The 26,048-nt window shown below is 43.4% G+C and overlaps 1 protein-coding gene across 1 annotated transcript in view; it reads left to right on the forward strand.

Moving 5' to 3' along the window:
* The first annotated feature begins 3,538 nt into the window (after positions 1-3,538).
* Positions 3,539-26,048, forward strand: part of sema6bb (sema domain, transmembrane domain (TM), and cytoplasmic domain, (semaphorin) 6Bb) — a 168,712-nt gene continuing 146,202 nt past the window's right edge. The window contains exon 1 of the mRNA XM_044043999.1: positions 3,539-4,146. The gene's annotated coding sequence lies outside the window, so the exon portion shown is untranslated. The remainder of the gene's footprint in view (positions 4,147-26,048) is intronic.

The raw sequence follows: 26,048 nt of genomic DNA on the forward strand, positions 1-26,048 counted from the left end.
TTTACATGTTGATGAAATTAATAAATACCAATCAAAAGTACAGTATATATTGTCCCTATTCATAAAATAATAATATTATATAAGATCAAAATAAACTAGACCAGGGGTCACAAATTCAAATGACCTGAGGGACACTGAGCATGTAGTCTGGTCAGGAGGGGGCCGGTCATAATGTGTCAAATAAATATATAATAAAAAATATTTACATACAAATAAAGTTAAGAAAATAATTTTAAAAAAGACGATATTATAGATTAAAAGATTATGTTAAGATATTCCATCATGATATCACTATAACAATATTTGTGACGATATTTTGCAGAATTTCAAATAAAAATGTTTGTGTTGATATAAATTTTCATGGTAAAAACGTATTTATGATGCAAAGTGAATCTATTTATGTGGCAGGCCACATTAAATCTGTGGGAGGACCGCATGTGGCCCTTGGGCCGCAGGTTTGAGACCTCTGAACTAGACTTATGCACCACATCTAAGTGCTTATCAAAAGACTTATTCCATGGCTACAAAAAACAAACAGTTTTTATTTTTAAATCACTTACACAACTTATGTTTTCCTTAAAGAGTGATTATTTTAAGACCCGTACTAAACACAATGTGTATCTCATACAAAAAGAAGTTATTGGACTGAGTCCCAAGGCCTCATTATGTTCTGTGTGATATCAGGGGACACTTTAGTGTTTGTCTCTCAGATCAGTGGTTGACTCATTTGATTTGGCTCCAGTGATTAGCTAAGTGGTTAAAAAAAAGAAAGAAAAAAGGAGCTTGTCAGATGCTGGGAGGAGCATTTATTTAGAACAACACAAATAATTTAAGGCTTGTATGGAACACGCTGCCTTAAATTGCAGTGAGAAACAATTAAAATGGGCTGAAGGCTTATTGAGATTTAATGAGACAAAATGATTCCTTTGTTGTGTTCATTTACGCTCAATGAGAGAGATGCAAATGCAGAGCGACGTTAAATTCGGGGACAGTAACGTGTTTGTGGAAAAAGTCTTTTCAGTTCAGTGAATTATTTTATGTCATTACAGTAAATGGGACTCGCGGGAATTCTAATTGGATCTTGAAAACTCGCCTGTCAATGTCGACTTTGAGATGATTATGGAACAAATTGTAAATGAATGCTAATCGAGGCAACCTGACAACGAGGGAAACTTTTTATAGTGCAAAATGATTTGCTGCAGCTAATACAGTTCCCTTTGTGACATCGTGGTTCATTGAGTGTCTTTCAGGTGCTTCTGTCAGCACTCGACCACTTGACTTTCCACATAGAAAGCTCACTATTGTCCGCAAACCTCTTTGAATCAGCCTTGTTGTTTTATTTGAATGTCAGCACTTAAATACTTCAAGCTCACTCTTGACTTTCAAGTATAAAGGTTTCTCAGAGTAAAATTTGGAAAAGAACAGGGCTGTTGAACTATGAGTCACATGTTTTGCTTCTGTCTGAAGCTCCATAGATTTGAGTCCAGCAGAATAGGCTGATAACACCAGCTGGGTTGTCTTCATCGATCCACCTTGGACGTCTGGGACTGTGAGATACCGCGCTATTTAAACCGCTTTAAACCCGGTTTACAAAGTTTGAATGACTTCATTAATAGAGACGTTTTGAGAGACTCAAAGTACGTACTTGATGGACAAACAATCTGCTTGTGTTTCTGTCTACTTTAGATCATGTCATAACCTCTTCAGTGGTCGCCATGTTTGTTGACGCCTGCAACTTAGTACTCGGCGCTGCCCTCTAGAGGACGTATTGCGTAAATGCCAATGCACAGGGGAATGTGGGGTAGGGACGGTCGTTTTTTTTAAATTTAATTTAACAGTGGCGAGCCCATAATTTGTGACCGTATTTTTTTTTGGTCTAATTGGAGGTGAGGTCACGCCCACTTCCAACCTGATGATGTAACACAGCATTAGCCTCACTAAACTAGCAATCAGCTTATTATAGACTACCTGCTATTTCCCCGCCCCCTCAATGTTATTGGCTGGAGGACGTGAACGTTGTCTCCCAACAAAACATCACAACCCAAAACAAAGAGTAAACGGTAAATACCAGCAGAGGGCAGCATTTCTGCAGATAGCAACACACACTTTTATTAGGCCTATTAAGGATGATTGACAGGGATTCTTTTGGATTAACACCCCTTCATAGTGATGTCACAACTGGTTGGTGTGCAGAGAAATCAGAAGAGAATTGGTTGGAGCAGCTCAAACTTTTTTATACCAATAAATACCACCTGATTAAATACTGAGCTCTTGAAGTAACACCATTAATTTACTCTCTCATCATCCTCCTCTTCCTCACATATCCTTCACACACTGGTATAGTGATATGAGATTAAGATTATTACATTATCATATTATATAATATATGATAATATTTATAAGTATTATTTTGTTATTTATTTAATTCCTCAGCTCCACTCAGATCACATACCCTGGGATGAATACTAGGACAGTATTTTCCTCCAAGTACCACCAGAGGAAGCTCACGTACCACTGGTGCTACACCTACCCCAGTTTGAGAACCATGGAGTTAGACAATTGCAACAAGAGTCACAGCTGTTAGATTTGAATTATTATATGTACTAAATGATATATATACTGTTTTTTTTAATTACAATCGGCTGCATGTTATTATTGATTCAATTTAAAATTTCTGTCTGTTTTTGTTATTTACAGATTTATTTTGCATCATCATTTCAACACTTTGACTTTGAAATGTTGTGCAATATCATGCTGAATACTTTTAATTTGCAACATCACGATGGATTATCAAGATGTCATTTTGATTTTTTTATTTGACATCTTTTCAGTTCACTGCCTCCACCCCGGTCATTTTGAGAGAACATGATTTTAGATGCTTATAAAACAGATATAAAAGGTCACTTTCTTGTTTTATATTGTATTTTTCTTTTTGTGTGTAATAAACCTGCCTGCACCAAGAGGAAAATAACAGCTGTATTTTTTTTAATTATTACAAAAATGATTCTGTAAATAAAAGTCATAAATAAAATATAGTGGAAAGAACGACTGTCTCCACAGACATGATACATTCCACTCGTCATCTCAGTGACATTGTTGTCTTTACACAATAAGTTTAAACGTCAAAAAAAAACAAAAAAAAAAAACAACCAAATTGGCCTCTAATCAATTCCATTCCAGTCGCTGCGTAATTCTGCTTCATGTTTTGGCACTAACAGGCTTCAGGAGTCTCTCGTGGATGACAGCAGGGAGCTCTGGAGGAGATGCTGTAGCTCAGACCACCGCTAGAAGACAAACAGTCATCCTCACATTCTCCTGCAGAGGAGCGCGCAGGACACAAGAGGAGCAACTCTCGTTTTTAATAAACCAGTGAATGAGACTTTGCCAAGCGCTGGATTTTCTTCTTCTCAGTGTGGGAGCAGACAGAAGGACAAGTCCTCTCTCTCTGTCTCTGTCTCTCTCTCTCTGTGTGTGTGTGTGTGTGTGTGTGTGAGAGAGAGAGAAGGATAGCGGAGGTGGTGGAGGACGCAGCAGCAGCAGCAGCAGCAGCAGCGATGACAGAGCAGCAGTCGTGCGCAGCAGCGGCAAAATAGACCAACTATTGTAAGGAGACAGAAGACTGATAAGACAACTGGGCGACAGATGCAGTGTCCGTGTCGTTCCTGCGTCCTTCTCTTCATCAGTCGCCGCCTCCAGCGTCTCCGCGGTACTTGAGGACCTCGGACGGCTGTTGGTGAGAGGAGTTGTGCTCGTGCTGCAGAGACATGTGTCCCTGCGCGGCATAGAAGCTCTTTGTGGGCTGTTGTGCACCGGGGACAGGTGCTGCCGTGTGTGTGTGTGTGTGTGTGTGTGTGTGTGGACACGCGGACACACACTCACACATCACACCCCCCTGTGAGACAGTTGTCTTGGGGATGTCAGGCCGGCGCACGGGATCACTTTGTATCAGAGACAGGTGCGACAGGGCGGAGTTTTTTTTTTTACAAAGCCCGACACAGGATGTGGTAACACACTAACGACGCCGCCGCTCTCCTCTGTCCACGCGCGGATTTTGTTTGTTTGTTTGTTTGTTTGTTTGCTGTCTCCACTTCACCGGGACAAACTACTCAACGCCACAGTCGCTGTTTCCTCCGTCGACAACCAGAGGTGAGTGTTCCGCTGTGGGCACGTGAGCCTCCGCCGCGCCTCGGCGCAGTTTGTAGTGACTCCGATTATAATCCACGGGATTTTTTTTTTTTGACATGTCGAGTTTATGTGTAACGACACCAGACTGGGCTGATACTGTAGAGCTGTCCTTGTGCAGACTGATTTAATTTCATACTGCGTAGCCTCGCAGCCATGCACGCACACAACCATGAAGCTTTTCAGGCTCTCCATCCATCCATCCATCCGGTCATCCATCCATTCGTCCGTCCATCCACATCGTTATGTATTGATCATGTATTGATCATTCGTTAGGCTACATGATGGTGACAGTCACTCTGTACTGCAGCCTCACTGTCACTCACGTATCTTTATTAGTAAGCAGCTTTTCTATCATGTGGAAAAACACCAACAGATTTATTTATTCATGATTTCAATCCGCTTTAAAAACCCTTATTTTCAAAATGACTTAATTATAGAAAGAGGGACGCGACTCATCTTCACCGTCTTCCTCCTTGTGCATCTTCAGAACAGTAAATCCTCATTTATTAAAGGCTGATATGCTCTAATACTGCACAAGTTTCAAGGCATTGACATTATTGATAAATATCGCGTTCAATTGTGGCTCAAACACGTTTTATCAAACACAGAAACGCTGCACAAACGATGCCGTAGCAATTATGTGGTGTCTCTTTGTATTGGACCTTTTGTTGTATTGATTTTGAGGAGAGTGATATCAGTGATGTTGACTTATTGCCCAGGCTTATGTAAGACTTCAGAAACAGGGACATGGTATAGTTTCTCTCTCTCTCTCTCAGACTGTGCTTGTTGTCTGTCCTCAAGGATTTTGAACAGTTTAAGTCACATTAAGAAAAGCTTACTTTGTGAAGTTGCAGGACAATGTGGACACGATCCACTGTGTGTGTGTGTGTGTGTGTGTGTCCACTCCCTCCCTCTCCCTTTGCAGTAGCTGCTATCTTTACAGTACGTTGAGCCTGTTTGTGGGATATGGTGACAGAATCCCATGTTCTTGCTTTTGTGCGAGAAGCTGCTAAGTCTCTATAGCTGCCTCCTAAAGTCTCCTAAAGTTTCTCTGTTTAGGAGCTGGACATTTTCTCTCTCTCTTTTTTTTCTTGTGGCCCCTGTTTCAAATTCAAATTGCTTTTCAGACGCCCCTTTTGTCCGACGCCAAAGGTTTGTGGACTGGAAGGAGAGACAGCAAAGTAAGTGAAGTCCCCAAGGGTCAGAGGATTTCTATAATGAGCCCCAGTGTGTGAGAGAGCAGAGGAGGGTACGGGAGAGAGGGAGAGAGACATCTGAAGAAAGCGAGACAGTTCCTCCTTGTCCAAATGTGAGGGTATAGAAGCAGCGAAGGGAATGGCAGCACCTCCACTAACCTCTCTGTCACTCTGGCAGTGTCGAGTCAGCCTCACAGGCCAAGAGCCTCTTTAATTCCCAGGCTGCTGTCACATACTCCTGACAGCCAGAGCTCAGGAGGAGCTGTCACAGGTGTAGGTGAATCAGACGTGTCATCACGCACCAATGTGGACGCTACCTTGTAGGGCCAGACGCGCCGCGACTGCGCTGACCACGTGTGAATCCGTGGCTCATTTTATGTCCCGAACAGCAGCTCGCGGTGCCTTCGCGGTGCAGACAAAAAAAACACAGCAGACAATAAACGATAAAACAATAAAAAACATTGTTAAATGTACGTTTGACGAGCTCGCAACCCTCAGCGAGCACAGAATGCAAAGAGTATGTAGAGGCCTTGACACAGGCAATAAATCTTTCCCCTCTGCTGCTCGGATGAGACATCAGGGGGCGATGTTCTGCACCAGACTCAGTTTTAGACCTCTTCCACAGTAAGAGGCAGAAATCACAGCGGAGTACGTGGTGAAAGAGAAGATGAAAAGAGGGATGATCACAAGCAAAGCGGCGTTGCTTCCTTGCCTCGACGGAGACGAGCGGTGCCCCCACCGCTCTCACATGTACTGACATCCTCTCGTAGGCTCGTCACGGCAACAGTAATTACTCCAGAAATGCTATCGGAGGGAATAAATTAGCAGACAACACAGGAAGCACTTGTCTGATATGATCTCTGATCTTATTGCTGCACCGGGCCTGGTTTCCATTTGTGTGGGAGCAAAGGACAAAACACGACATGAGCGTCGAGAACAGAAGCAGCAGCTGCTTCTACTGCTGGTGCCTCAGGACTTAGTCTGAAGAAAGTGTGAGAACGGAAGACCCACCCAGAAATAACACTTACTATATCCTTTTATCCTTTCACCGAGTTCACCTCCGGGTTGTCAACAAGACGGAGGAACCAGAATTATCAAGAGGCAGACTGATACACACTGTCATAGGTGGAATTATGAGGGAGTGAAGGGGAGTTCGGCTCCTCTGAATAAGACACAATCTCCCCCTGAAACCTGCTTTGACACATCTGCCGCTTTTCCATTACACAGTTCTCGCACTGCTCGGCTCTACTCTACCTGGATCTACTTGATTTGGTTGGGCAGTGCTGGGCAGACTCCTCTGTTAAATATTGAGATTTTAGCACATGGAGATTAACACATGTTTTCAGTCTCTTTAACTGATCTACAGTTCAGCAGAGTTCGGTTTGATTCTTGTGTCGGACGTCGCGTTCACGACTCTTCCAGTGACGACACTCTCTGACCAATCAGTGGCCGGCAGTCTGTCGACGCCTGTTGATTTTAGTAGAGCCGAATCGATTAATCGATTAGTAATCGATTACTAAATTAATCGACGACTATTTTGATAATCGATAAATTGGTTCAAAGCTTTTTTCATGATTTAAACAAGATTTCCGATAGTTTAAACTTCTTAAATGTGACTATTTTCTTCATTTCTTTGCTCTGCATAACAAAGAAATCATTAAAAGTGAATCCTTTCGGTTTGTGGACAAAACAAGACATTTGAGAACTTCACCATCTCCAGGTTTGACAAACACCGATCAACATTTTTTAAGGTTTTCTGACATTTTATGGACTAAACGATTAATCGAGAAAATAATCAACAGATTAAGAGCTGTTTGTTGCAGCTCTAGATTTTAGTATCGGCTCAGCTCATTTGGATCCAGGTACCAGAAACTATCACTAATGCAAAAGCCAAGCCAAACCGAGTCGTGCTAGAACTGTATAATGGAAAAGCACCAAGTGAGGGGCCATGTTGGTTATTTTGAATTTAGCCGTCTCGTTCACTCTTGTTCTGCTCGTTTCCTCCAGAACCACGACAAAGACGTTTGCCCTTTGTCAAGATATACTTGCTATTATTGTAATATCAGTTTGGTTTGAATGATATTGAGGCAAATGGATAACATGCTTTGTTAAAGAATAAGGTTTTAATTCTCAGTCAGTATGTAAATAACCAGGATCCAGGATAACCAGAGGAAATGACTCAGTCGGGGCCAAGATTGCATGGAGAATTATGTAAGGCAAACATGAGGAAAGTAATCGTATATTAACATCAGAGCTCCTGTCTTTCAGGACACTTTCCATCATTTATATTGCATCACTGTGTTGCTTATTGTTTTCCTTTTTTCACGTTCCATCTTCTCTTATTGCACTTCTTATTCTCAGGTTGCTTTTAAACATGTTTTTTATATTGTATTCTATTGCAGAGTCTTCTTAAATGTCTATTTATTTATTAATGCATTTGCAATTTTGCTGCATGGCTGCTGATATAATAACAACATAATTATTTATCCATCTCATCTTTTCATGAAGCGATATATGGTGAAACCTGCGGTGTTTAAGGGACTTTATCACTTTACTTTCAAATATTTGACTCCCAGAAACAAGAGCAATGTCATACGATTGTCCCTCTTTAATTGATCCTTCATGTAATATAATCAGCTGTTTCTGTTATCTATAGATTGATTTAGCATCATTTTTTTTTTTTTTACTGTATTCCATCTCAAAACAAACACTTTCATCGTGAAACTCTGTGAATCACAAATGTTGTTGTAGGTTGAAGCTTATATGCCCCACCCTGACTGAACAGTTTTTTCTCGTGATCAGCCACATCATGACGACAGATGCTCTGTGGCCCCTAGGTCATTTGAGGTTGTGACCCCTGGGTCGCGTGCGTTGTCGCGGCGCGCCCCCAGAAATGACATAGGAATTAGAATGAAACGAAGCCGATGAAGAAGCGTTTAGTGTGTAGACCCTAAGTTCCCTCTGATGCCAACCGGAGCCAAGTCTGATAAAAACCATGTGCACTGCAGAGTCACTTGGTAGTGAATTAAACATTCACTAACTGCGACTAACACACATTCACCATTAACTAGGTGAATTCACTTAAGTAGACCTTTATTAGTAATTATTAAGCACATATTAACACCTTAATCAGGAAAAATCTTAATTCATGTCGTAATAGAGGTAGAATAAGGTTATGTATAATAAGGTGTTAATACGTGCTAGTTAATAGTGAATATGTGTTAATGTAATCTAAAGTGTTACAACAATTATTTTCATAATCGATGATTTGTAGTTGTTTTTTTTGTGCCATAAAATGTCAGAAAATGTTCTTTTCTTTGTTATATATTATTTATTATATAAATACGTTTTCCGAAAAATCTGAAAACGTGTGTTGATTAGTAAAAAACACTGTAACCGATTCATTGAATGTCAAACAAGTTGACGATTTATTAAGTAAACGATTAATAATTGATTTGTTATTGGAGCCCTGCGTTGATTACACAGTTTTTTTTGACCAGTGGGAATGGGGTAACAATCAACCTTTTTCGGGGGATCACAGTTGCAATGCAGAAAAAGGATCCATAGCATCAAGTCAATGTAGTTCTGTAGTAGGTTGGTGCAGAACAAGGCTACACGTTTGCCCAGGAAACCAGGTGTCCCAAGTGCTTCTCCTCACAGCTTTAACAAACAGCTCACTGGAGCTTGGCTAATCCCTGGCTACCAGTGCTCGCTGATTTATCACGGAGTTGGTTGATTTGTGGAGATCTGCCTCGTCGCACCATAAACGGGAAACTCTGAGTTTGTCCACGTCCGTCACAGCGAGACATAAGAAGAATTGTCCGTCACGTTGTGTCTGTTTGCCTTCCTGTCTTGTATGGACAGTGTCTCTGTGTGTGTGTGTGTGTGATTCAGCAGTGTTCAGGCGCGCTTCAATGGGCTCCCTGTTTGTGCTCGGCTTCTGACGCCAACAGCCGCTCTGCAGCCCTCGCCTCGGAGCAAGTGTTGCACTCGATGTGCTGAAATAACAGGTGTCTTCACACACTGACTTAATCCCTCGCTCCCACCCGCCGCCGCCGCCGCCGCGTTACATCCCCTGTGACCCGGGGCAGCTAAAATTCACAGATTAAAGAAACAAATGTGGGCACAAAGCTTTACCTCAACCATCCAGGAACGCTGAAAACAAATTGGTAAACATTTTCATAGGAAGTGGGTGAGAGAGGGAATGTGGCTCACAGGTTACATGAATACTACTTGTTGTTGTTGTTGTTTGTTTCCATTTACGCATACGTTCCTTAAATCTGTCTGCTGTCGTTCTCGAGGACAGAAAACACAGAAGACTAAACTGTTGTAGTTCCTTTGAAAACTCCTGGGCTGCATTTTAGTCTGGACGGGCGAAATTTGAAAACAATTACCTCATTAGTTCTTGTCAAGCACAACTCGAGCTGGTGAACGGAAAGATCCTAGAACCTGCTCTGGGTTTTGAACCTGACACTGCACAAGTGAGAATCAGTTTCCCGTGAATGTCCAGCGTATTGTTAGTGCGGGCGCTGATTATTTGAACTGTTTGAGCTCACACTTTGAACTACGTGTAATTAAATTGTCACTCACGCATTGTCCACGGCTCCATCCTCCACATGAGGGTCACGGGTGGCTGGAGATAGTCCCAGCTGACAAAGGCAGGGTTCCTCCTGGGGTCCGGGTCTGCAGTCCATGACTGGGTCGAAATGAAATAGTAAATGATCAAATTGAATTGTATTTAATTGCGCTCCATGTTTTAAGTATCTTGCTTGTTCTTCCGTGACATTGTGGACAATCAACTGTAACACTGGCTGAAATGCTGTGTTTTCCAATGAAAGCGTGTGTGTGTGTGTATTTGTATGAATGTTGCTTTAGGAGATCGAAAGCTCCCTTTTCTCTCCTTTTGTGTTATAAGCTGTAAGTGACCTTGTATCTGCACCGACTGGAACACTGCAGTGATTTTACACATGAAGGTCAGTTTGAGTGTGAATAGGAATATCACAGGCCTGGAGAAAATACTAGCTGCGGTCCGGAGGGACTTCAGGGTTATTTCTGATTGGTTGTATGATTTGAAATTGCTTTACAAAAGGAAACGTATGTGGATTTTGAAAGAGCTGGACATTTGACGGACACGTTGTAATAATGCTATAAGGTTTCATTATCCTGGCAGCACTGAATATAAGTTCTGTACTCAAGTGAACTCTTGTGAGTTATATCCAGAGATATATATGTTGTCTCATTTATCTCCATCTCATTATGGAGGAAGTTTTGGTGATTCACTGAATCCACCGGAATACAGTGGAGATGAATAGATTGTTGCTCGTGGGATTCACAGTTGTGAAAATAACTTTAAAAAGATTCAGGAAGAATTGTGTCCCCCATAATAACTCAGCAACAGTTCATTATTATGGCTGTTGTGTTGTGCACCTGCAGAGGTGAGCAGAGAAGGTGACCGCGGGAGCTGAAGTTTCTATTTGGGCAAAAATACTGTCGTTCCTTTTGTGTAAACATTTTATTTGACTCATTTAATTTAAAAACGCCAGCGTGTCTGACTTGCATTTCCTCTGTGTGAGCAGAGCTGTCGCCGTCTCCGTCAGTCTAGTCGCTGATTGACAGACGGGTGTGATGCTGTTTTGCTGCCTCGTCTGTGGGTTTGTGTTAAACCTGGCACCCCTGCCTCCTTTTTTCTCCCCCCAGTCGTTCTCCCTTTGAAGCATTTCACCCCCAGTTTGTTTTCCTTCGCACATTCTCCCTCCAAACCTTTGCTCCCCCTCATTACCTCTCTTCACCACTTTTCCCCACTCTCCTCTGTGGTCCCCCGGCTTTTTTCCCCTCCTCTCCCTCTCCTCCGGACCTTGATGTCAAGGCCTCTCAGGCAGTGTGGTCTCTGTCTGCAGGCTGTCAGAGCAGGGACACTGCCCACTGGGACCCTGAATGGGACAAATTGACCGTAACAATGTTCCCACTTAGCATGTGGAGCTGGGAGAAAGAGAAGGTGAAAGGAAGGGCCTGATGATTGAGGTGCAGGCCAGCCGCACTGGGGGAGCAAGAGAGAGAGAGAATTAGAGGGGGGGAGGGAGCAGGACAGCAATTTGAAATATATGAATTGAAGAGGGCCAAATGTAAGGCATGGATTCAGCCATAATGATTCCAAGGAAACATGATAAATTGAATCATGCCACAAACTTAATAATGCAGCTTTTCAACGCACAGGTTACCAGCAGAGCTACAACAGTCGTGAGGTGAAAAGGCCAAATGTTACTAAACCTTAAAAAAAAAAAAAAAACCCTCTCAAAAACATCTAGATCAGAATTGAAGAAAAACAAGCGTCTGCAGTTCATACGTCGTCTCATTCTAGTGTATACTAGAGTGTATACATGCAGGAGTAATCGGGCTATGTTAGTCCGACTAAGACTAGCTTGATTTTAGTCGGACTAACGTGTTTACATGACATTAAGAAAACTGAATTATTGTCTTAGTCCGACTACGATCTAACTTTTAACATACAGTATTGTCTAATGCTCGCTTATGCACGTTGTTGGAGGATATTTAATGCATATAATGTTTTTCTTGACCATTCTCGTCACTTCCTCTTACTACTTACTTAAATACAGTGTAAAGCCGCATATACAGGAAGTACAGCACCATGTTTCCATGTTGTGGAAAATCTGGTTTGAATTTAGATGCTTAAAGGTACAATGTGTCAGATTTTGTGACATTTATTAGTGAAGTTGCTTGTTACAGCTGAAAACCCCTCGCCTCACCTGCCCTTCCAGGTGTATTGGAGAACCTCTGTCGCCTTCAGTTAGCATTCAAACTCAGTTGTATTGTAAAAAACATGGTGGTCCACCTCTGTCGAGCTGACCCAGCTCCTAAGATTCATTTTTATCTTCAATTTCTGCCAAATTAAAATAATTTCACCTACATTTTTCATACTGAAACCTTTAAAGTGGCTGTTTTTTTTTGTTTGTTTTTTTTTAATCCCCATATTCTCTCTATGTTGTACACAGACACACACACACATGCACACACAGGACTTGCTTGTTGTTGTTTGCCCAAGGCTACTCTGTGGGTTGCCATAGCAGCAGGATAAACACGTACATGCCGGTGACCCTGTGAGCCCTCACACATACACATAACACACCTCGCTCTCAAGGCCTAGATGCCTTCAAGGGAGGGGGGGGGCGGTTTGTGAAGCCTGGCAGTTTGATGTGCACTAAGGTGCTGGTGCTGCCATACAAAGGGTCAAGGGTCATCCAGCCCCCCCATTAAAATGCAATAAGGGCTATAGCCGAAAAGGACCACCTCTGCCACTTAATCACACACTGCTGCTCCCCCATCATCTGCTCCCTCCCTTTTATCTTTTAATCACTTGTTTTTTTTTTCCCGCCACGTCTTCGCTGCGCTCTCATTTCTCCGTCTGCTTTACGGCTCGTATGCGTCCAGTGTGATGCCAGGGCAGCCAGAATAGATGAGGGACTTCAAAGAAGGAAGCCTGATATAGTCAATAATCAGCGCTCTTTCATTTCTCTTTTGAAGACTCTCTCTTACTGTTGCTGTCTTTGGCAGCCACAGGCTAGTTTCATTTCAATATTATTCTTTTGAATGTCTTGGAGAAGTTGGGACGGTGTCACGTCGTGTGAAACCCGAGGTCGTGCGTTATGTCAAGAACAAAGAATGTGACTCCGTCATGTAGACTTATTGTACACCTCCAACTCTTGAGCGTGTCTTTCCATCCTTCCATTCACCGCCGCAGTGAGAAAGAAACATTGCCATGAGTAGAAACTCTGTCCGTCCCGCTGGCAGCCGTCCACGTGATACTATGGGAAAGAGAATGAAAGGACAGACATTGACAGAGACGGACACCGACGTCCACTTCCTGGATACAACTGAACAATCGGTCCGTGTGAATGTGTGTGAGCTGAATGTTTTTCACGGCCTGTTTGCTTGTCATTAAGTTGCATTGACATAGCTCCCCTCCCCACACTCACACACACAAACGTGTTTTTATATCTTAGCGAGGACACAGCACAGACATAATGCATCTCCTAGTTCCTTATTCTAACCATCACAACTCAAGGGCCTAAAAGCTGAAAAATCCCTTTAAAGTATTGGGGCCCGGACAAAATGTCCCCTCAAGATCAAACTGTTCTCCCAAAGCCTTTTTTTTTGGACTTCACAAAGATATAAATTCTCACGTAGTGAGGACACTGTAATGGCAGGTGGACACGACACAAGACGGTTCAGACCAAAATCAGTGTTTACTGGATGAAAGAAGGTCAGTCGAGAAGAAGAAAGGCAAAGAAAGACAAAAAAAAAACCCCAAATCATGGAGTCATAAATACAACAGCTCACGCACAAGAGAACTAACACTGGGAAAATGCTCGGACCCAAACTGAGCTTATACAGTGCTGTCAATCACTGGGGGGGGGCGGAGTCTGAAATGAGAGTGAGTGGGGAGATATATGTCTTTGCAGCAAGAAGACCCGGCTTCACGACCCATGCAAATATAGGGATTAGGTAAATTGGACACTAAATTAACCATATGTGTGTGTGACGCCGCCTATATGTCAGCTGGCACCAGCGACCCTCACGTGGAAGATAAAGCTGTAGAAAGTAGATGGATGGATGATGATATAACAAAAACAACTGTGACAGACATTTGCATCCCGTAGTCCCACTAAATACAGAAACCTAACCCAATTCTAACCCTAAAACCAAGCCTTTACCCTCAAAAAAACACCCTTTAAAGAGGTGACAGAATGTCCTCAGTCTCACTGTCCTCATGTTTGTTGCGGTCCTCACAAAGGTACTCATACAAGAACACACACACTCATTGTTAGCTTGTCGAGCGGCATTCTGAGTCTTCCTCCCATCTATGAACCTCTGAATATTTAATTCTTAAAGCTGACAGATGAACCTGTACCACCAGCCTGGATTCTGACATGTTTTTGTTTACTGGCTTCTTCTGTTTTTTTTACCGCGGGTTTAATCCAAGGATGAGAACTGAGGCCTCTGGCCAGCCTGAGTCTGACCTTCATGTGTCAGTTGAAGATTACAAAGTCACTTTCAACGTCCAGTCTACTCTGTTTTTATTAGAAAAAGATCTTTGTATCAGTGATAATCTGCATTTACTGAGACTCTGAGAGTGTAGTATCACGTGACCATTGAGTTACACTGGTGTAAAGTCTTTGTTGTTTCAGATCGATGGTGAAAATAAAGAGCACAACGATTTCTGAGACAGAGACAGACAACAGAGTGAAAGTGGAAATGAAGGAATGTTTCCACAGAGCTTTTCATTCACAGCTGATAGTCGAGACATGGACGATGCTTTTTAAGAGTCTCCATATCTGCTCCTTCCACACTTAAAAGACTTTTCCAATTAACTAACGTTTCCTTTTTTGGGGCTGTCCATGAAATGTGGACGGCAGCTGTGTCCAGTACATAGTTTATGCATTTTTAAACCAAAAGGTAGTAGTTTGGACGTAGCCTCACACAGCAAAGTTGGAGCACAACAAGTTTTGTTTCGATATTGTCAGATCTATTTATTTGATTATTTAACTATGAACTATTTTGATAATCGATGAGTTGAAGTTTCAGCTTCTTAAACGTGAATATTTTCTGGTTTCTTTGCTCCGTGTAACAACGGAGTTATTAAACGATGGAGAACATCGTCTTTTCCAGGTTTTGGCAAACATCGATCGACGTCTTCCAACATTCTCTGACATTTTCTGGACCAAACTAGCGCTCGATTAATTAAGAAAATAATCGCGAGTTGCATTTCTAGTCTGATCCGACCTCTGTCGTGGGCAGTGTTTGTCATTGGAGCAGAATGATATAATCTTATTTAATTTTGTTTGTCTGCAGACAAATGAGAGAACCCCAGTGCATTTGTGTATTGTTACGCTGTGAAGAGGAACAGCAGGGAGAACATGTTTTGTAGCCTTGTAAAATAAGGCCCAGCTGAAGAAAAATCAATTTCCTTCAAACTGTACACAACATTTGGGGGTATTTTCACTGTCAGGCGACTCTTTTGGAACTTTATCCTCTGAATGTATTCCTACACGTATCAGTGCAACCGTGCAGAAGCTGTGGCAGTTACTGTGTGTTGGCCAAAAACTAATAGATAGATATTATGGTGCTGAAAATGTGCAAAACATTGATTTTTTTTTTATCCTTTTAGTATTTGCAATAGTCAAAGTTTAGTTTAGAAATGATGTGTATACACTTTAGATCAAACGTCAATAATATATAAGTGTAGACTGCATGTATTGATGAATAAATCAGAATCGCACTGTTTAACATGTTTAAAAATAAAATGAGGCTCAGTCAGTAAAGTACAGTTGATACGAGATGAAGGACAACAACCAAAGAAGCTTCGACTGTAAAAAAGAAAGATACCAAACGTTGGCATTGTAAAAGGCCAAATTAAAAGCACCAGTCCCCTGAGGGCCAATAAGAGACCATGATCCAACTGGGACTAAAAAGGCCACTCCTTTTTTACACACTGTAAGACATGAACATGGACACTAGTCCAACATTTATTCCCAACGGCAGATATAATATTTTCTTCACTTATTGGGATTGTTGCGGTCACAGACATCGTTTGTGCGCCGCAGTTTCATTTGCCGTGCCAGGTTGCTTTGATAGCAAAGTCGGTCGCTAATAGTTTAACTGTTGTACGGTGGTGAGGATGCTGGTCACACACACATCCTGAATCATTCCCCACATCAGTACGGCATGAATCTGGAAAAGAGGAAACGTGCCCCGTGGGCACGACCGGTGTTATCCTGCTGCTGTTTTATAGCTGATTCATTTCTTTGGGAACTTCCAGCCCAAACGGCTCTATCCTGTAGTTTTATGGTCACAGAGAAGCTGCAAAAATAAATTGAGAATGTGCTCATTGGCGTTGTTTGTCTCTGTTGGTGGCAGAATTGTTTACTAGAGCCTCAGCTGTTGTTGCTCTTGTCTCTGCTTGTCCAATCCGGTGTTCTGCCTTTACGTTTTTGACTGTACTCTTTGAAATGAGACGTAAATGCCTCGTTTGCTGCCAAGCTTCGACTTGTTTTGGTGTTTTGAGGTAATTAACAGCTTGATTTGCTCTGTGACCGGTGGCAATCAGGCATGCTGAAAAGAAAAAGAAAACTCTGAAAGGAAGCGAAAACACTGGCGTGCTGGCAATGGGTGCCGGGCAGTTTATAAAGTGAGAGGACCGAGTGGAGACTGTGGCCTGCTGGGACTTTGATGGTTGCATGTGGAAGCTGAGCTGTAAAGGCAGGGCGACCATTATCAACTGCTGCTTCGGATCCTGCCCAATTACGACCTGAAACGTCGCATGGAATACTGTCAAAGGACTTTGAGTTGACGTATCTTCTGCACACGACTGAGATGCAACATCTCTCCACATCAGCAGGTGGTGGTAGCTTTTATCACAAAGGAAACCTGAGAGACGAATGCTTCACCAAACACAGGAACACATGTAAAGACAGACGGAGATGTCTGACGTGCAGTTGAAGCTTTTGTTGTTTAAATGCATCTGTTCTAAAGAGGCAGACACCTGTACTGGGCTGATACTGGTACAGGTAGACACTCAAAGTTGTGTTTTCTGTATTGTATTGGACTCAGATGAATGGCAATGAGCCATCAGTACCATAATCAGGAGAATGAATCATGTTACATTATTCTCGTGGTGATCAATGAGAAATGATAAAAACTTTATTAATTCTGCTTGATGTCATCACCTCAGGATTGCTTTTCTTGTAGTGATTCACTCAGCTAATGGACCCAGTCAGTGATTTCTCCTTCGCAGACGCTCAGTGGCTCTTGTCACTGATTGACCATGCTGTCAATGGGACACACCGTGCTAATGCAACCCCACCAACGCTGATCGACGCTTATTGATTGGCCCAAATTAAGGTCTGACGGTCTGATTATTGTGGGGAAAAAAAACTCAGCTTCATGATTCATGGTGGTATATTTTGGAGAGAATTCGGTGCAATGCTGCTTTTCCCGCGTTGATGCTGTAGGTATGAATACACTTGATTCACAGCTACAGCTGAATTGTGGTGATTTTCTAGTACGACTTGGCTCAGCTTGACTCCACATGCTTCACCATTAGTGATTGTACCCGGTACCTTTATGCTTTTTTCAGCACCTGCTCTGGTGAGGGTCCAAGTGAGCTGAGCCGATACTAAAATGTGCCGTTGACAGTCTGCCGGCCACTGATTGGTCACAGTGTGTCGTCTGGCATCGACCATGCTCGTCCATAATTCTGTGGAACCGATCGTGTCACCACATAGCGCTTTAAGCTGATGCACCAGACTCATGTACTGCCTGTGTTCAGCCAGTTGCACCTGCTGCAGCTTATCACACCCTGTGCTACTCTGGTTCATAGGAAAATACTGTTCTGTAATCTACCGTTTTAAGACCACAAACGCTTGGTGTCGCCGAGCCTAGCGGTTAAATAAAAATAACTGTGACGTTTTTGACCAAGGTAAGGGGTTAAACTGGTTAATAGTTCCATCCTCTGGCCCCAGAGCGATCATCTGTTTCGAGTGTCCTGGTGTTAAGGAAATTGGGGGGAAAAAAAAGTGTGTAGTAATCAAGCGGAAAGAAGGTCACAAGCTGAGAGGAAACAGAGGTGGAAAATAGTGGAGGAGTGTGTACGAGGAGGAGGCTCGTTCAGCCTCGGCTGCTGTGGAGAAGTGGAGGGAAAGTGGGTCTTTGAGTGTTCTCGCCTAAATGAACGGCTCAGAAGCACCAAATTAATGTACAGCCTCGCCGTGGGTGCTGATGTTGCTAATGCTAACGCTTGCTGGCAATTCAACGACGACTTTGCGGTGTGTCTGCTCATCTCCCGAGCATGTGTGCCCTGACCAACGACAAACAAACAAACACAAGCCGAGAAACTGCAGCCAAGAGGTGAGTGAACGTGTGATGACGCACATGGATCGAAAAGCTGAATGTCAAGGTTAAAGAACAGAAGGATGAGGATTTGGGCTTTGTTAATAAGTGGTAGAGGAGAAGAAGGGAAGGTTAGCCGGGAAGCAGGAGAGATGAAATAAAGGAGTAAGAAGGAGGAGGAGGATCCATCTGGAGGCAACAGGTCTGGTGACAGCAGGTGGGATCATGATCCAAGTATCAGAGACGTGGATGACAGCCAGGACTCTCCTCATCCAAGACCCCCAGAGAACCGGCGAGTCCACCAGCAATCTGTCCCCTGATACTAACAATTAAACACTAGTGGTTACGAGACATGTTTTGTTATAATGGATCATAATTGTTCAAACTGAAAGTGGACAATTGATTTCATGGTGTTAGCGCTGCTGTCAGAGATGAGTGGATTACAGGGCCCGGGGAAAAAATGGAACGTATTTAAGCTTCTTCACTGCAAATCTGTTAATGCGGCACATTATGTCCCACTTTGAATTCATTTACATTCATTTCACTTGGTACAAGTAGCGGTAAGAACGGCAGCCACAACCCAATATGGCACAGAAGCAAGAATAATTGATATCCTACATGCATAACAGCTCCTTCTAAAGCCTGTGTGCGCTCACAATAGCGCTGTTGATTGGTAAGCCCTCAGCACTGGGCTTTCTGTGGTCACTGTGCATTCACAATACCGCGGCTTACGTGTTCACAGTTGCGAGTGGGTCATTTGAATTTGCATGTAAATGTTTTTCACCCCTTTGGCTGGACCGGTGGGGCGATCGGAATGACTCTCTGTCTGCGTCATTTAGAGGGAGGCTGCACTGACTGACAGTGACATTCAAAGCTTTCACTGGGAAAGTGTGTGTGTTGATGTGCTATCTGGTCTGTAGACGCTCTAGTGCCCAGTCGCATTCTTCATGGCCCGATTCGCTCTAAACGTCCGAATCGGACCTTGTCGTCCCACATCCTCCCACCTCATCATCCAGCCCTTGGAACCTGAGCTTGGCCTCCTCCATTGTCCCATGGCCACCGAGATCGACACTTGCAAGGCTTTTCTCACTCTCTCACACACACACACACACACACACACACACACACCTCCCACATGGCGATGATAGATGCATGTGCAAACGCATATCTACACCACGGAGGAGTGTTTGTTCTTGACTCATGTGGCACGTCCCGAGGTTTTGCAGTCTGTCAGGCATCTATCAGCCTCTGCTGTCAGATGATACATGGTCCTTCGAGTCGCTGAGCTTCACTAACTTAGTCTCTGCGCTTGCCGGGCGAGGAAGACTGATGGGCCGTCGGGGGGCGGGGAGAGAGTCACGAGGGAATGAGACTTTGAAGGAAGGAAGGAAGGAAGAAAGAAAAGAGCTGGACGGGAAATGCACAAATGTTGAATGAGGGGATTAATAATCAAATATGAACTGTCATAACTGCTGGAGTGTGTATTTGTCAGGGATTTGATCGTCACCGTGGTTGGTTTGATGAATTTTCCCACGGCTCATAAGAAACTGCATTTTCTCATATTGCGACATATTGATGTTTAAATTCAAATGTCAGTTTCAAATCACGGCGTTCAGTATGTACAGAGGCCAAATGAATGATAGTTGCACTGGTAATGTTTATCTTTGTGTTTCCAACAAACAGAGCTGGAGCTTGTTTTCATGACCAAACAACAAACGGAGGATTTAGAATTTATAAGAAAATCCCCATTTGACTGATTACGGAACCATTTCTGTCCGTCTTTGTTCCTCTCAAGTCTGGTTTGGGTGTCTCTTGCGTCTTTGTCTGAGTGTATGAGACTGTCTCCATCATCCCGGGACATTTAGTGTGTATTTATACTGCATATAATCTAAATAAACACAGAAACTGCTCAAGAAGTGTCCCCCTTTTTCCCAGTTTACGCATGGTGTGTTTGATGTGACGACACGCCAAACATCTCTCTAATCCCCCTCTTTGACATTCGAGCACTCGGGTTGTTTTATTACAATTATGGGATGTTGCCGTATGATTCCTCGGCCGTGTGGTAAATGGAAACATTGATTTGTTGCCGTTATTACGTCTGCTCTGCTGCTGTTGTGCACTCGGCGCTCGTCTAAATATAGCACAGCAGTGGCAATTTGTTTGTTTTTTTTAAAGCCTGCCACTGCCCTTGTAAAGCTCGGGCTGAGATCCTTCAGGTCCTCGTAGCCATCAATAAAGTCTCTGGTCTCTGCAAAGACCAAGACCACATGGAGGGATTGGCTGTGCGTCGTGAAGTGACCCGTTGACCTGCGCACACACCACTGAAGTTAAAGATGAGAAGGAACAAAAGTGCAGCCAAAGTTTACAGTTCCTCTGCAGAGCTTTGATGGGATGGCAGACAGGAAGATGTATCTGATGCACTTTTTGCACCCTGCCATTGCTATGTATAGGTTTTCCAGACTTAAAGTGTTGGTTCTAAATTTTGCCGCGTGGTGGCTAATGTTCAATTTTACGCTGGGTTCACACTGGATGTGTGACGGCAGGTCCATAAACAGATCCCTGGCTTTTTCACTTCTCGCCATAAGAAAAAAAGCTGCTGGGATGTTTAGTCATGTGTGGCTCCTCCTCGCTCTTCCTCGCCTCCTCCGACAACCTCTAAAATGATGCTATCGCCGGTACCTGGCTGTGGTGTGTGTTTGTGTGTAGTGCCGTAAAGCAAGGCTGGTTTTCCAACATTTTAACCCTCACCGATGACTCTGAAGCTGTTAAATTAGGGTAAAAATCCCGCATTGTTTTCTAGTTTCACTCAGTTATGATAATAATCACAAGTTACAGCCCAATGAACCTGGCTTTAGTGTGTCCTGGTTTGGACAGAATACTCCAACGTCACGTCGAGACATTCTTATGTGTGCATCAGCGTGCAGTCCACTTGCTATCTGCTGCAGCTACTCTAACCTTTCAACAGTTTCCTGCTTGTGTTTTCTACCATAAATAGCTTTGCTTTTCTGTGTGTGTGTGTGTTTATTTCTCTCCTGTCTGGCTCTGTGCAGCAGCACAGCGAAACTCAATCCCAGAGCCTCAACTGAAGTTAATAAACAAGAGAGAGGCTGCTCGCACAGGCTCAAGACATGCCGTGTAGTATGAAACATTACGGCTGCTGTAACGAGGCAAGAGCATTGACTGAGCTTTTCCGCTTGCATGCATTTGTTCAGAAGAATCGTGGTGAAAACCATGTTGTTCCTGTAACAGCAGGAAAACAGAGGCCTCAGCCAGAACGCCTAAATCATCCTGGAAACATGCAGCCAGTGACTCAACATCCAGATCGGCCCCCTGCCTTCCCAGCATGCCCTTAGCTCATAATGGCAGCATTTTTTCAACTCCCTTTTTACGTTATTGATGAGTCTCTGTGAGCATGTCTTTAATTGTGCCACCCTGAGGGAGAGAGCTGAGTGCTTTAGTTACAGACACACTGGTGAGCACTGTTTCTGCCAAATGCTGAAGATGGTAGTAACTCTTAAATGACGGGGTTTTGGGGTGGGGTTTACGACTTGCCTGCCGGACAGTGCCACTCCCCTCTGGTGGATAACCTTGTTCATTCAAATGTGTTCTTCTCTCCTTTTTCTGTGCTTTTTTGGCTTGGGCCGCTTCACCTGGCATAGATATCCCCTCTGCTGTCACCAGCGCCATTAACGGCCACAACAAAGTAGCTTTGAAGCTCTGCAGGGCTTAAGCCATAATAGGAGCACAGCTCCAGACTCGCACCATAATAGATGGAAAGCTCAGGGACTCCAGTGTTTGCTCCTTACTTCATATTTCTGCCCCTTTTCATTACACGAGGCTCTAAAGACGTTGGGACCAATTAGGTTTGTCTGTCTTTTTCCGCCTGACTCTCATCTCTGTGTGACCAGACTCTGACATTAAAGGTGAAGTCACAATACAGACCATAACTATATAACACTGATGCTCCCCTCTGGAGCGATCTTTGTAGGTACAGCCGCTGGAAGCTCTGTATTTATTGCTTCATTTTCTGCTAATTAGATACGTTATGTTCATTGCCTTTTGTCGCTTTTCAAATTTCAATCAGTCTGTTAATTCGCCGCCTTGCAGTCTTTAACCAGCTGGCTCTAAATGCAGACTTGGTCTTTATTGTGCGCTTGTTTCGTCGTCATGTTGCAGCCTCTGCTCGTGTGCGTGAGCGTAGGTGGGTCGGTGGACATGACAGTGTCCTGTGGCTGCTCTGGCATTAATATGAGGCCTGGGAGAATGTGAAGAGGATTATTTGTTGTGGCAGATTCTTGAGTCAGTCCACAGAAGGAAAAGGCCAAGCAGCTGCGAAAAGCCTTCATTAATGTAATAACACTCAATGCTGATTACAGCTAGGAGGCCTCACATGCCTTGTGCGACATGAGCCGCCTCACCGCGGTCACCGTCCGTCATCTGAGGTGACGCCTATGAAACCGGACCAAAAAGTTGTGCCACAAAGTAATCAACAATCTAATGACGATGAGATGGCTCAAAAACCTCGGTACAAGCGAGACTGTATCTGCCTTGGTTAAAGTCAGTGGGAATAATACACAAATCCTTATATGGACATCCTGGGGGGGTGTGTTTATAGGTCATATCTTGTGTTGTTGAGTCAAAGTTATGATTCAGTTTATAAAATAAAGTGATAATTGTGACAAAATAGTTCATAAAAACGAGCCAAGAGAACTTTGAACTTTGACATATAAGACACTTATATCCTCTTATACTCTTATGTTGCACATTCTTATTGCCTCTGTATATGTTTTAACAAAAAGCAGCAGAAATGCTCTGTGTCCTCAGGGTTAAACTGTAAACAGTTATGTGCACATTTGATTATTATATTATTTATGAACCACTTCTAAAACACCATCCTTGGTCTTGAATATGATGTAATGTAGGAGGAGACTTTTGTACCTGACATGGGCAGAACGTCTCAGTCCACATGGGAAAGCAGAGTCTGAAATGGAATTTGAAATAACCACCAGCTGCCTCCTCACTTTTTATTGACACATTTGCCACTTTACGATATGAACAAGCAAGAAGGAGGGGAAGCTGATTCTGCTCTGCAGCCACCTTCTGCGTGTGTTTAACGGGCCATCGGCTCAGCATTTCCTCATCTTTGTTGAGATGGTTCCCTGGTGCTGATAAGACATTAATTGCCCGTGTGCCAGTTTACGTGCTTCTTTCCTTGAGAGTTGCCAACCAGGCAGAAGCTGCCTTTGAGACATGCTTTGTTCCCATGAAAAGTCTACATCCATATCTTTGTCCGTAGGTGTGTGTGTGTGCGTGTGTGTGTGTGCGTGTGTGTGTGTGTGTGGGGGGGATTTCATTTCCATCTGATAATCCCTTTTCACTCCTGAAATTAGTTTCTTTCTCTTGAGGCTCACAAGCAGAAGAAAAATTACAAATGAGGGAGGATTACAAATGTAAAAATGTGAAACAGAAGAGATAGGGAAGTGTGTGTGTGTGTGTGTGTGTGTGTGTGTGTGTGTGTGTGTGTGTAGGAGGTCTCTCTGTCAGGACCCTTACTGAAACACTCACCTGACTTAAATGAATAGATTTCCTGGATAGCAGCTACAGGAGGAGGGAGTGGGGAGTGCACACACACACACACACACACACACACACACACACACACACACACACACAGGACTGTAGCTCATTAATGCACCTAAGCACCACTGGCTGCATCATGCAGGCAGCGGGTCAAACCAAAAGAGGCAACACTCACCACAGGCCATTCTGGACAGGGTAGAGTGGTCCAGCTGAGCCTCTGGCAAGTTTTAGGTATCACTCATTTGTGCCCATGCACAGACTAATGAAGAGTCCGGGGAGGAGGAGGAGGAGGAGGAGGAGGAGAAAGACAGAGATAGAGAATAAGGTACAAATCAAACTGGATAAATGAAGGAAAACAAAATCTTTAGCACAGACAGTAAGAAGCAGCTCAGCTAACAACCGCTGATGTTTTTCACTGAGGAGTCAATGTCGACGCAGACTTCAGGCTTCAGGCGTGAATGTGTAAATATGCGGTGATAAATTTTAAAGCAGGCATGTTTCCCCAAAGCTAATGCCACATTTTGGTGAACTAGTTTTCCTTTAACACGCACACACACACACACACACACACACAGGGGGAACAGCTTTAGGGCTGCAGCAATTAATCAAGTAATGGATTATAAATTGACCACTAAATTTAAAAGTAATTGTTCTTGATTATAACTGATTGATTTGTTCAAGTTTAAAACGACAAACAGAGAAGTTCTCTGATTTCTGGTTTCGTTTCTTCGCTGTTACAAAGAAACCCGAAAAAAACGAGACATTTGAGGAATGTTGTTATTTTGGTTTAGGTTACACAGAATCAACATTTTTTAAACTCATTTTCTAGACTAAACAGCAGGATTGACTGTGTATCGATGTGTAGAGGGGGTTGTCTTCTAACCATAAGTTTGGAGTTAGACTCCCGGGTTCCTCTTGTCTCCATGCCAATGTGTCCTCGGGAACACGGCTCCTGGCAGCATATGAGTAGATGTTGTGTGCCACTAAAAAGGCAGTCCCCTGAACGTTGTTCTAAAAACAATCCTACATCTATATATATGTTTGCGGATCACTTCCAAAGTCAAATAATTTGGAGGTGGAGGTATATGCACTGCAGAGAGGAGGAGAGGCAAGACAGGAGCAAGCAAACGTGGAGGAGTTTGAAGACCTGGGGTCAACCAACCAAAGCAGTGACAATGCACCAGAGTGGGGAAGAAGGGAGTGCAAGCAGGGTGGAGTGGGTGGAGACGAGTGTCAGGGGTGACGTGTGACTGAAGAAGACGGTAGTGAGACCCGCTATGATGTATGGCTTGGAGACAGTGACACTGTCCAAAAGACAGGAGGCGGAGCCGAAGACGCTGTGATTGAGTGGCCATGATGGACAGGATTAGATATTAACATATTTGATGGACAGCTCAGGTTAAATTGGGTGGAAATAACTTGAGAGAATGAAGATTGAGAGATGGCTTGGTCATGTGCAGAGGAGGGATTGTGATTATATTGGACAAAGGATGTTGAAAATCGAGCTAAAAGGCGACCGCAGAGAAGGTTAGTGGACGTCGTGAAGGAGGACATGAGGACGGCTGGTGTAACAGAAGTGTGCAGATTGGGGTCAGAAAACACACTCGTACCATTAACTTGTACAACAATCAAACACATACGATGCCTTCTTGTAGCGTAGTTGGCTGTGAAAAGAGAACCATCAGTGGTGTCAAGTTCTTCAGAATCCCGACAGGATCTCATCACCTGTGGCTCCAAGCATTAAAAAGAGAAGACTGTGGTGCTGCTACTTGTTGTTGTGCTCACTTCATTTCATGTAAAATATCATTTATCAGCTCTTTCTGTGAGATTACGATGAAAAGCCTGGATTTCACAGAAATGTGAGTGTCAGTGCACATACGCATATGAAACCCATGCTGCCTAAAGTTATGTTGTGGTCTTGGAAGTTGCTAGCTTTATTTAGGTAAAGAGGACCGTGGACATACGTGTTGTTGTGGAAATTGCATTCGAAAAGGTAAAAGCAATTTCTCAGCTTGAGTGCACAATCTGTGTGCCTCGTTTATTGAATCAGCGAAGACGAATAAATCACAAGATGAGGACGTACAGTAACCAACCAACCAGCACAGGGCTCTACGTCATCACAAACATAGTTATTTAAAGGGACCATGATCCCGGAACAGTCCTTCCTACATGCATAACACAATA

The sequence above is a fragment of the Solea senegalensis genome, linkage group LG14, assembly GCF_019176455.1.
Source record: "Solea senegalensis isolate Sse05_10M linkage group LG14, IFAPA_SoseM_1, whole genome shotgun sequence".
Lineage (NCBI taxonomy): Eukaryota > Metazoa > Chordata > Actinopteri > Pleuronectiformes > Soleidae > Solea > Solea senegalensis.